At 44.0% G+C, this 10,631-nt stretch overlaps 1 protein-coding gene and 1 pseudogene across 2 annotated transcripts in view; both read right to left on the minus strand.

The window, feature by feature from the left end:
• The window catches only part of ZNF485 (zinc finger protein 485), a 586,403-nt gene that overhangs the window by 226,334 nt on the left and 349,438 nt on the right, over nt 1–10,631 (minus strand). The window lies entirely within an intron of this gene.
• On the minus strand, nt 13–403 carry LOC102993315 (riboflavin kinase-like; annotated as a pseudogene).

A 10,631-nucleotide genomic window follows, 5' to 3' on the forward strand; every position in this document is an offset into this window, starting at 1 on the left:
TGGTAAATCTAGTCATTTCTTAGCTTCCTCAATATCACCTTGAATTGCTGAAATAAGTGACTCTAAAGAATCAAAGTTCTTTTCTGGTCTGAGGTTGCCAACCATGGCCACATTGAGAATTTCCCCATAGAAGTCCTCTTTGAAAGCATACATGATATGAGTTTCCATGGACTTTTTTGTATTCTTGCAGTATGGGTTCCATCCTATGCTCACCACCATCTTTCTTACGGACGTCTCCACTTCCAACACTGGCCCAACCATAATATATGCCAGTGGATGCATCAGCTGGAGGATTATCTACTACTTGTTCAGGAAAGGTAGCAGTAGGGATGCCCAGCTGCTTGGAGCTGCGACCAAAGCCCAGCACCACCTGGCCGCGGCAGAAGTACGGCAGGCGCCTCATGACTCCGTCCGCTCGGGGTGCGGGCTGCGGTCCAGTCCGCGCGTCCGGCGGAGCCGCAGTCGAGGCGGTGCCCGGAACCCCCAGACCAGCCGGGGGACACGGGCGGGAGCTCCGCATGCCGGCCGGCCGGGCGGCCGGGCGAGCTCACCGGCGTACACGGGCAGAGCGGCGCGGACTACACGCCGCGGCGAGACTCTCAAGCCGCTGACCGAACAAAAGGTGCCGAGTGACTCAGAGGCTGCGTCTGGGCTCCGGAACGCCGGCGACCGCGGAAGTCTCTTGCCCTGCTTTTGTTTGGATTCATCTTCTTATGTCTTTGCCCACTGCCTTATTTTTATTATTTTGGGATTGACTGGGTACACTGATACAATATTTAGTTTTAACCCAATATAAAAGTCTGTGATTCAAAATGAGAGTTTATCCTGATCATTTTATTAACAAGATTTATATGTTTAGTTTTATTTCTACTATAAAACATGGTTTTATGGGTTTTGTTGTTTTATGGTTCTTTTGAATGGACCTTTTTAAAAAATTTTTTATTGGAGTATAGTTGCTTCACAATGTTGTGTTAGTGTCTGCTGTCCAGCAAAGTGAATCAGTTATACCTTTTTATAGACTACAGTTATTTTTTTTAACTTGACTTTTCCCGTGATTTTGGAAGTCATATCTACTATTTTTATCCTATTAGTAGTGACATTAAATTAAAATGTACTGATATCTATTTTCTCTATTTTTCATTATCAAAAATAGAGCAATATCAATTGATTATTCCTTATGTAATATGAGGAATTTACTTTGCTTTTACTTCTTGTCAACACACATTTTAACTGACAATCCCATTTGGGTCACAATCCTTTTTTCCTCATAATTCTGTAGACAATTCTGTCTTCTTCATGTTGCAAAGGAGAAGTGGGAGGCAAGCTTTATCTGCATGGATACTCACTGAATCTGTTTTTATTCTTGAAATTAAAATAAATTATCAAGATTAAGTCTAGGCATTAAAATTTTTTCATTATTTTTGTCTGATTTTCAGAAAACTCAAGACTTTAGCTCAGGAAAACTTCCCCCAAATTGTTTTTTAATAATGGCTCCATTTTTATTGGTTCTTTTTCTGAAATTCCTAGTGTCTACATATTAAACATGTCTCTTGTCCATGCTTTTTATATATTCTCCCATTCTTTTTATCTCTTTGTCTCTTTTCTCTGAGTTTTGTGATGTAAAAGTTGACTTCTGCTCCATCAAACCTGTTTGCTGCAGGATCCATTTTGCTGTTCACTTCTCCATTTCAATCTGAAATGAACATTTTTTTTTTAAATCTCTGTGCTGGCTTCCATAACCTGTTTGTTTTTCTCTTTATGGTTCCCTGCTCAAATTTCATAGAAGAAATGTCCTTTTGAAGCTTTTTGGAAACACAAATCAGGAGTGCTTCCCGCATCTCTTGTAGAAACTGTATTTCATAGAAAAATATTTTCTCTGATTCCTCAGAGTGGTCCCTTCTGTTGAACTCTGCTATCTTTTCATTTGCCTGGCAATTTTTCTCTGTGTGCTCATCATTACAAAGGGAGCACAATATTTGTCCAGGACCAGGAATTGAGATCCCAGTCTGAATTGTTCCGACCCAAGGGAAGGGAAAGGAAGAAAACATAGGTTTAGATTTACTAAATACTCAAGTTTTGCTTTGCTGATTCAGTGGCCTGGGGAGCTAGGCAGCTCAGGAGTGAACCAGCAGAGGTGGCCCCGCACGGAGCTCTTCATCTCTGCGCAGTGTCTTTCCTAAGTTTTGGAGGGCGTCAGGTGTTTTCTGGGAGTGTCCCTGTTCTTTGCTGAGTGCTGGCCGAGGGTCACTCCTGTTCTTGACCTGGGCTCATCATCTACAACAGGTGTCATCTGGGGGCTAGAGCCACCGTGGGTTTGTGAACTGACAGCGTGATTTCCATCTACTGAGTCCCTAACTCCCCTCACCGCCCCTCCCCCGCAGCGCACTGCCCGGCAAAACTACTACAGGGCATTGGAGGGAGTCTCCCAGCCTTTCCTCCTAGTACTTCCTGGGTAAATTCCTCCTTTACATGTGAGGAACTGCACATCCTCACAGTGCTTGTCTAAAAGAAGCTCTGGGACATTTTGGACATGAGGCTGTCATGCTCCCCTACTCTCTACAGCTGATTTACATCTCCCTGTTTTCATAATAACTGAACATGTTAGCACAAAAGTTGCTGAGGGTAATTTCTCTTATTTCACAGTATACATGTTTTGCTGAATTTTCTTCCTGAAACTGAAAGAGTCCAATTTTCTTTCCTTTGGAACAAATGGTATGTAAAACGCCATATAAACCCCATTTTAATTTGGAAGCTGTTCCATGGAATATATTGTCCAGTTTAACAATGAGTCCCATTGTCAAATTTATTCTCAATATAAAAAGCAGTCACAGATTATCAAAACTTGCAAGCTGGTCAATGTTCTTTCTATAGGTTTCTGGTGGGATGTTTTGCAGATAACATTTTGTGTAGGAAGCAATCATGGCTTCATTCCATGATAGGCAAGTTGCCAGGAAATACTAAATCAAGTGGCAGTAGAGTCCCTAAAGAAAGTTGTTCCTGATTTATGATGATTGTTCCAACAATACTGCTGAACTTTTTACACATGGAAATGACCACTGAGTTATGTTTTACATTATGTCAGAGAACAGCCAACCTGCCAGATCCAACGTTGCAGCTGGAATGCAGAAAAGCCCCATTATGTTAATTTCCAAAGTCTGGGAAAAATGACTTCTTATTCCCAAAGGGTAAGTACTTTTTTTTCCCTCCAGCACATCTCACACCCTGAATCTATGGTGGCATTTAAAAAAGTGGGAAACAGCCTAAGCTGGGTTTGAGGTGGGGTATGGTGGAGGCAAAGATGTCAGGAGTGGAGGGGCTGACGGCAAGGGGAAAAAAGGAAGACTGATCAATAGCAGGGGGTCGCCAAGGGCCGAGGAGGGGTCTGCATTATTTTCGAGAATTGATCACAGTTTCAAGAGAAAAGTTCAGCAGACTTATCTTCCAACTGTTGGGAGTTGCCTGGAACCCTCAACAGAGTGTGTGTGTGTGGCTGTGTGTTGTATCTGTGTCTGTGAGATTGTGTGTTCCTGTATTTTGCTCCTGGAGCTTTAAGAAAAGCCTACACCAGCATTATCCAGCAGAAATGTAATACAAGCCACATATGTAATTTAAAATTTTCTAGTAGCCACATTAAAAAAAAACTAAGCAACTGGTAAAATGATTTAATAGTACAATTTATTTAAACTAATATGTCAAAAATATTATCATTTCAACACATAACATACCTAAAACTTATTAATGAGATAGGTAATAACACTTTTCTTTTTATAGTGGGTCTCTGAAATCTGGTGTGTATTTTACATTCACTCACAGCACATCTCCCTTTGGACCAGCCACACTTCTCAATCCCAACAGCCACATGTGCTAGCTTGAGGGATGGAGCAGGCTGGACAATGAAAACAATCACTCTCTCAGTTCTGACTCATTCAACTCTGCTCAACTCTTTGTGTTTCCCTAAACCTGCAGCTCCCCCTCCTCTGGAGACCCCAGAACACACCTGTCGAAGGCACCCCCACTACCAGCTCCTTGAAGAACGGTACACGAAGCATCACTCTTTTGGCTGTTCCATCAGCCTTCCTTACTCAACAGGTCAAGAAAAACCTTATGATTAAAAACCCAAGAACCTGGGAAATACATGTGTAAAAGTGTAAAAGCACCTTGACACATCAGCATTGCATTTGGACTTCCAGGAGGAAGCCATTCTTTCTCCCTTGGTCTTCGCTGCCCCCTTCCAACCTTTGTCTTGCTAACATTTCTCAATAAATGTTCTCCTTCCTTCCTCCCTGGTCTCCTTTTCCAGACTGAGCAGGATGTGGGCGAGGGGGGCTGCTGGGGGCATTTCTGTGTCCTGTCCTGGGGAAGATGCTTGCAGAGGGAAGGCAGGGAAGGTGGAGCCAACTCTCACTTCACTGTCAGTCCTGCAGCAGAAAAGTCTGAAGCTGGACCAGTGCATCTACATAAAACAAAAGGCAAGGCTGGAGGGACTCCCTGCAATGGTTCTCCAAGATCTACAGAGGGGTGGACACATGAATGAAGCTGTCCAGATGTCAGATGAGATTGGTGGGAATTGTGGAGAACTGGAGAACACTGGCCCCACCCAGGGCATTTCAATTTACTTTTTAACCCTGTGCAGGCCAAACTACACTGGACAGAGCCCCAGAGTCATTAGTTTGTGGTACACACTGCCCTGCCAAGTCACACAGGTAATGACCTTTCCTAGTAAAGGGCCATGTCTTGGGGATTCACATCACAGCCTGACAGTGGGTATCTGGAGATCTGATGCTTTGCCTCCTGGCTCCCCCTTCTTGGGATCTGCTGTCTATCAACTGCCTGGCTTGAAGTTTGGGGAACCTGCTCACCTTCATCTTCATGTATATTGACAACCACATCACTGACCTTAACAACCAACCTCCTGACCTTGCAGACTCTCAGTCCTCACTTCTAATGGCCCAAAATTCCATTCAGAACTGGATCCTCAAATGGGGTGAAATGTAACATGCAACTTGGAATCATGGGGCAGTTGGTTACCTCTGAACCTATGTCAGTCACTGACTTTCTCCACAAAGCTGTAGGCACACCGAAGCCCAAGTATTTGGAGGCTTAAACCCACCAGCTCTGCCCAGAAGTCCAGGTGGAAGCACTGATGCCCTGCCCAGTCCTGACCAGACCTCTTCTCAAGAGGTTAGACTCTGCCCTAAACTTCCAGCAAAGTGCCAGACAGATCAGGTTGAATAAAAACGTCATTACCTTCCTATTTCACCTGCATTTACTGGAAACTTCTGCTATTGCCCAACTACTGGAACAGGTTTCCCCTTGGAAATGACACTGGCTTGGATCTTGCCTGCCTCTGCCACACCTAGTCCCAGCTTTCTCTTCCTCCTGGCTCCAGCCCCAACACACTGCCCTGCCAAGTCACACAGGTAATGACCTTTTTTTTCCCCATGTCTTTCTTCTTCTTGGGAGGAAATAAGCTAGAATGAGGAAAGGAAGGGCTTTTGAGTCTGAGAAATCTGGTTTTCAATCTCGGCCCCAAGATTTAATGATTCTGTGATCTCAGGCAAATTACTTAACATCTTTGAGCCTCAATTATTTTCACCATTAAAATGTGATCAATCTTATTTCATAAGCTTGTGGGGAAGATCAGAAAAGATAGTGCTCCTAAGATACCTAGCATATAACAGACATTTGGTACACATTGGCTAGTGTTACCATTGAACCAGCACTTTGCCCACGTTGCAACTACCAGTCTCTTCTTCCCTCTTCCCTGTTCTCAATCACCATTAGGAGCCTTTTGACCCCATTGGTAGCAACCATAGCCTGGGTCCCACGGATTGCTATTTTCCACTGGTCTCCCATAGACCGCCTAGCAATGCCCTCCTCATCCCCAGCTCTCTTGGCATATTCTCTGCCTGTGGCCGGGACCCATTTAGTCCTTCTCAGGTCCCTCCCTGTCTTCTTCCAAGAAGCCACATCCCATGCTCTGGATTACTGGATTAGGGAGAGGCACTAGCCTCAATCATCAGGAGGGCCAGAAAGAGATGAGGAAATAGTCCAGCTCCTAGAGATTTCCAACACAGCATAAACCACTATGGGGTGAAAACAGCTTCTCTAAATATAGGCTAGATAGATCTAGCAACAGTTCACTGCCAAGACCTTTCCAGGGTTGCATCTTAATGGGTACAATGTTTATTTAAAGTCAACCATACCTGAGCTATCTAATAAGAGCAACCATTGAATACTGTTCTTGTCTCTACCTAGAGTCTATTCTAGAGCTCAGCCCTTTTAGGTTATAAATCAATGTCTCAGGGTGAGTGATGCTAGCTCCTACAGCTAACCCTAATATCTCAGTCACTTAACACACAAAGGTTTATTTCTCAGACAGTATTTGATGTGGGTCAGGCAGCCCCCTCCATCTTGAGCTATATGACCTAGGACAGTGTCCTCCAAAGTCCCAGCAGGAGGGAAAGAAGAGGCACACTGACCTGCTCATCCTGGAAGAGACCCTTGTCACCTCTGCTTACAGTTCATTGTCCAGAACATTTGACTCACTGCAAGGAAGCCTGGGAAATGTGGAAAGCATATGAAATATGAAATATTGTTGAGCAGGGCTCTGCTCTAGAGTGTGTGTTTGTGTGTATGTGTGTGTGAGGGGTGTTTATGGACTGCTGACGCATGTCCCTGTATGTGTGTGCCGGTGCCTTTTCTATTCCTAAAGTGTCCTCGCCCTGCTCCTCTACATCCCTCTATTCCTTTGAGGGACTTGTGAGGGACCAGCCTCCCACAGTGTTTGCAGAAAATAGGTGCTTTATCATTTCAATTTAGTACAACTCACTCAGCTTCTGATGAGTGTCTCTTATAGTAATAAGAAAAATAGAAAAAGGTGTCATTTATCAACTCTCCTCAAAGTTGTAGGTTCTATGCTAATAAGCACTTCTTATTTCTCATGTCATTTAATTGGCCTATGAAATAGGTGCTGTTTTAATCATCATTTTACAAATGAAGACACAGGTTTGTGAAGATAACATCCCATGGTCGAAAGCAAATAAGAGGAGACCTTGGGACTCAGCCAACCCATCCGACTGAGACCCTTTGGGGCTGGCCTTTACACCACACATGTCTCTGAGGAGATGCCAGCATGACAGGGTGAAGACGGGAGCTATCTGCAGGCTCACAAATGAAATGATTCCTATGAGGTTTCTTGTTTAGATTGTAATCCCCAAAAATTCAGAAAAGTATTGGGAACATTCACAAATATTTGAAGTTCTCATTTCACAGCTTATATATTTTTTTCTTACAATGCAACACAACATTTCCAATGAGACAGCATCAAAAATCCTTAGCACCATGGGGCTTTGCAAACTAAGACTATAGCGTGATACAAATAAAACTGTTTTTCTTAAGATATTTATAATGATATTGGATTTATTTAAATAAGCTTCATTTGTTATATCAGCTTTCGAATTGTTGTCAACTTTAAAAAGGCAATCAATAATACTCCATAAAATTTGTTCCTAACTTTTTACAAATTTATTTTTCCTCACTATTTTAACGTATCACGATTTTCTCCAAAAGCCTGAAAATTAATTTTGGGAAATATAGATAGATATACTACACTAAAGTTGCAGAGAGCTAAGTGCTCATGAAGACTAACACCACTTTCCAAAGAGGGTTTTTGATTCAGGTCAGGCTAGATGTCAGCACCGCAAACACACGAAACCCGGCTGTTGAAAGAATATTTGACTTTTGTGTCCCCAGTTCTCTCTCACTGGATTTTCAGTTTCATGTACCTGTATGAGTGTATCTGTGTCCTTTCATATTCCCACATTACCCTAGTATTCTTCTTCAGTATCTGATTTTGTCTAATTTCAAATTTTTCTTTTTAATAAATAACTCTGGCCCTGGGACTACTCAATTTTCACCTAGGGACCAGGAGAAAATAAACATCAGCACACTGATAATAAAAGTTGCTTTCAGGCTTCCCTGGTGGCGCAGTGGTTGAGAGTCTGCCTGCTGATGCAGGGGACATGGGTTCGTTCCCCGGTCCGGAAGGATCCCACATGCCGTGGAGCAGCTGGACCCGTGAGCCATGGCCGCTGAGCCTGCGCGTCCGGAGCCTGTGCTCCGCAACGGGAGAGGCCACAGCAGTGAGAGGCCCGTGTACCGCAAACAAAAGTTGCTTTGAAAGTGCTCCTCATAAGTCACGCTTGTTCAATGTCCACAATGAAGCTATATTTCTAGTTATTTCCTTCAATTGCACACAAGCGAAAGGCTCATATTTCCAGCACACTCTTGCTCCTAGAAAGCCGAATTGCAGGGGAGCAGCTTAGCCCCCTGCTCATCTTCAAGCTGGATGCAGCCCTGCAACAGTGCAAATGAGGCCAGACGGAACTCATTGCGGCAGCTAAATCCCCAAGGTTTGCTCACAGAGCCTGTTCCTGTGCCATTGTCATCAACCTGTCATGAGACTCCAGCCATCATTCCCAGAAATCCATGTACCTGGCCATCTGCTCCCAAGTCAAATTGCTTACTCTGGGGCACACCTTCTACACAAAGAGAAATGAAACTTGAAGAAATTCAGACTGACTCCAAGCCAAGCTCCCAGGCTGAAATAGCATGCCAGTGCTGAAAGCATCTGGACCTTGCCCTCCTTCTCAAAGGCCTCCATCAGGAGCCTGGACCCTTGCAGCCCTTAGAATGCCCAGCCGTGCATGCAGTATATAGAGTTCATAAAGCACTTGGCCAACTTTCTATTCAAGATGATTCTGGTTACAACTTAGTTGTTTCCCCATATAAGAGAGGTATAATTTTAAAAAATCGACCCAGGACATACACCATTTCACCCTTCAGTTATCAATCCCAGGTCACCAGCTGGCACTTGGAAGAATCCTGGGGACAGATTTGCATAAACAAGAGCAGTCCCTCATTTGCTTAATTCCCAAGATATTTCTGAACACCACTGCCCTAAGCCCTAGTTGTGGCAGCTCTAATTCATTCCTCTTTCCTCTCGCAACCCTCAGCTACAAAAGAAAAAAGAAAAAAAGAAAAGAAAGAAGAAAAAACAGTGCGACAACTAAACAGGATAATATCAAACATTTAACATTTTAATAATTCTTTACAGTTTAAAGTGTTTTGTGTGTATTATCTCATATAACCCTCATTATAAAACTGTGAGGAATATAGGGTAGATATTAACTGCACCATTTTTTCAGGTGGAAATAAATGAATTGGCCCTTGAGAACGCTAATGCTGTAAACACAGCTTGATTGACCTTTTAGAGGCATGAAGTGCAGAGTTCTCTGATTTGAAAGCACAAATGTACTCTAGATGCAATCACAGTAGGGCCGAAAGAAAGGAGATAAATCCCGCAAGGTTTTGCTCCCCCTGGCGAAGCCGTAGCATCCAGTGGTCTGGGGCGTGCTGGGCTATTTCCTCCCAGACGAAGGGCACATTGTTGCACCTTATACCTCCCCGCCACTAAGACAGGACATGGTGTTTTAGTAAGCCTTACGGATTTTGGACACAAGATAGACCACACTTGGAAGTACTGATTTGACCCACTTATCAGATGACTCAGTAGGCTGCCAATTCTGAGTGGAGCTCCGAATAAGAAAAGGCTCTGCCGCAGGTCCAGCTATGCACTAAGTGCCCTGACTCTCAGGCAATGCAGCCTCTGGTGGAACAGGACTCTGCAGGGTCTCTGGAAAGCCCCAGTAGCAGAGCTGGGTCACAGACCCCTAGGAGGCTGAAGCAGGGCCACCCCTTCTGTGGCAGAAAGCTACTCACTCTTTGAAAAGCAGCTCCAGGCATGTCAGTGGGCCCTGGTAAAAATGAGCTCCTAGCCCGGGGAGGGCAAGTTACCATGCAGCTGGGGCTGGATATAATCATGAGTTTGGGTGGGCACGGCAGCAATCTTTTGCCGCAAAGGAACTGGCATGTTCAAGATCTGGCCTATGCAGACCCAAAGCAAAGAGAACATTATGTAAACTGATGGCCCAGTCTCCTATGTCTGCCCTGCTGTTTCACTGACATCTGCCTTCAGCTCACACCTATGGACTTGGAGTTTCCCTGTGGCCAGCTGCCAGAGGAGGGAATAACTAGGCCTGGTCCCACACCTGAGCTAGCATCCTAAGTTGATGCTCACAGCTGAAGCAAACTACCGCTGTTCTCAGTCCACTCATGGGTCCCTAGAGGAGGACAAGAGTAAAGGAAAAAATCCCCTGGTAGGCAGCGCTGCAAGCAACACATGTGGCTGATGAAGAAACTGATGAGAAGATGGGGGAAATCAAGCAAGTTATAGAAGTAAGACTGGGCTCTCACACAATCACCTCCTCGACCCTCTTATGGATTTTTTTTTAACATCTTTATTGGAGTATAATTGCTTTACAATGGTGTGTTAGTTTCTGCTTTACAACGAAGTGAATCAGTTATACATAGACATATATACACTCTTTTTCAGATTCTTTTCCCATAAGTCATTACAGAGTAGTGAGTAGAGTTCCATGTACTATACAGTAGGTCCTTAGTAGTTATCTATTTTATATAAAGTAGTGTGTATATGTCAATCCCAATCTTCCAATTTATCCCTACCCCCCCTTCCCCGCTGGTAACCATAAGTTTGTTTTCTACATCTG

The sequence above is a fragment of the Physeter macrocephalus genome, chromosome 20 (assembly GCF_002837175.3).
Source record: "Physeter macrocephalus isolate SW-GA chromosome 20, ASM283717v5, whole genome shotgun sequence".
NCBI lineage: Eukaryota > Metazoa > Chordata > Mammalia > Artiodactyla > Physeteridae > Physeter > Physeter macrocephalus.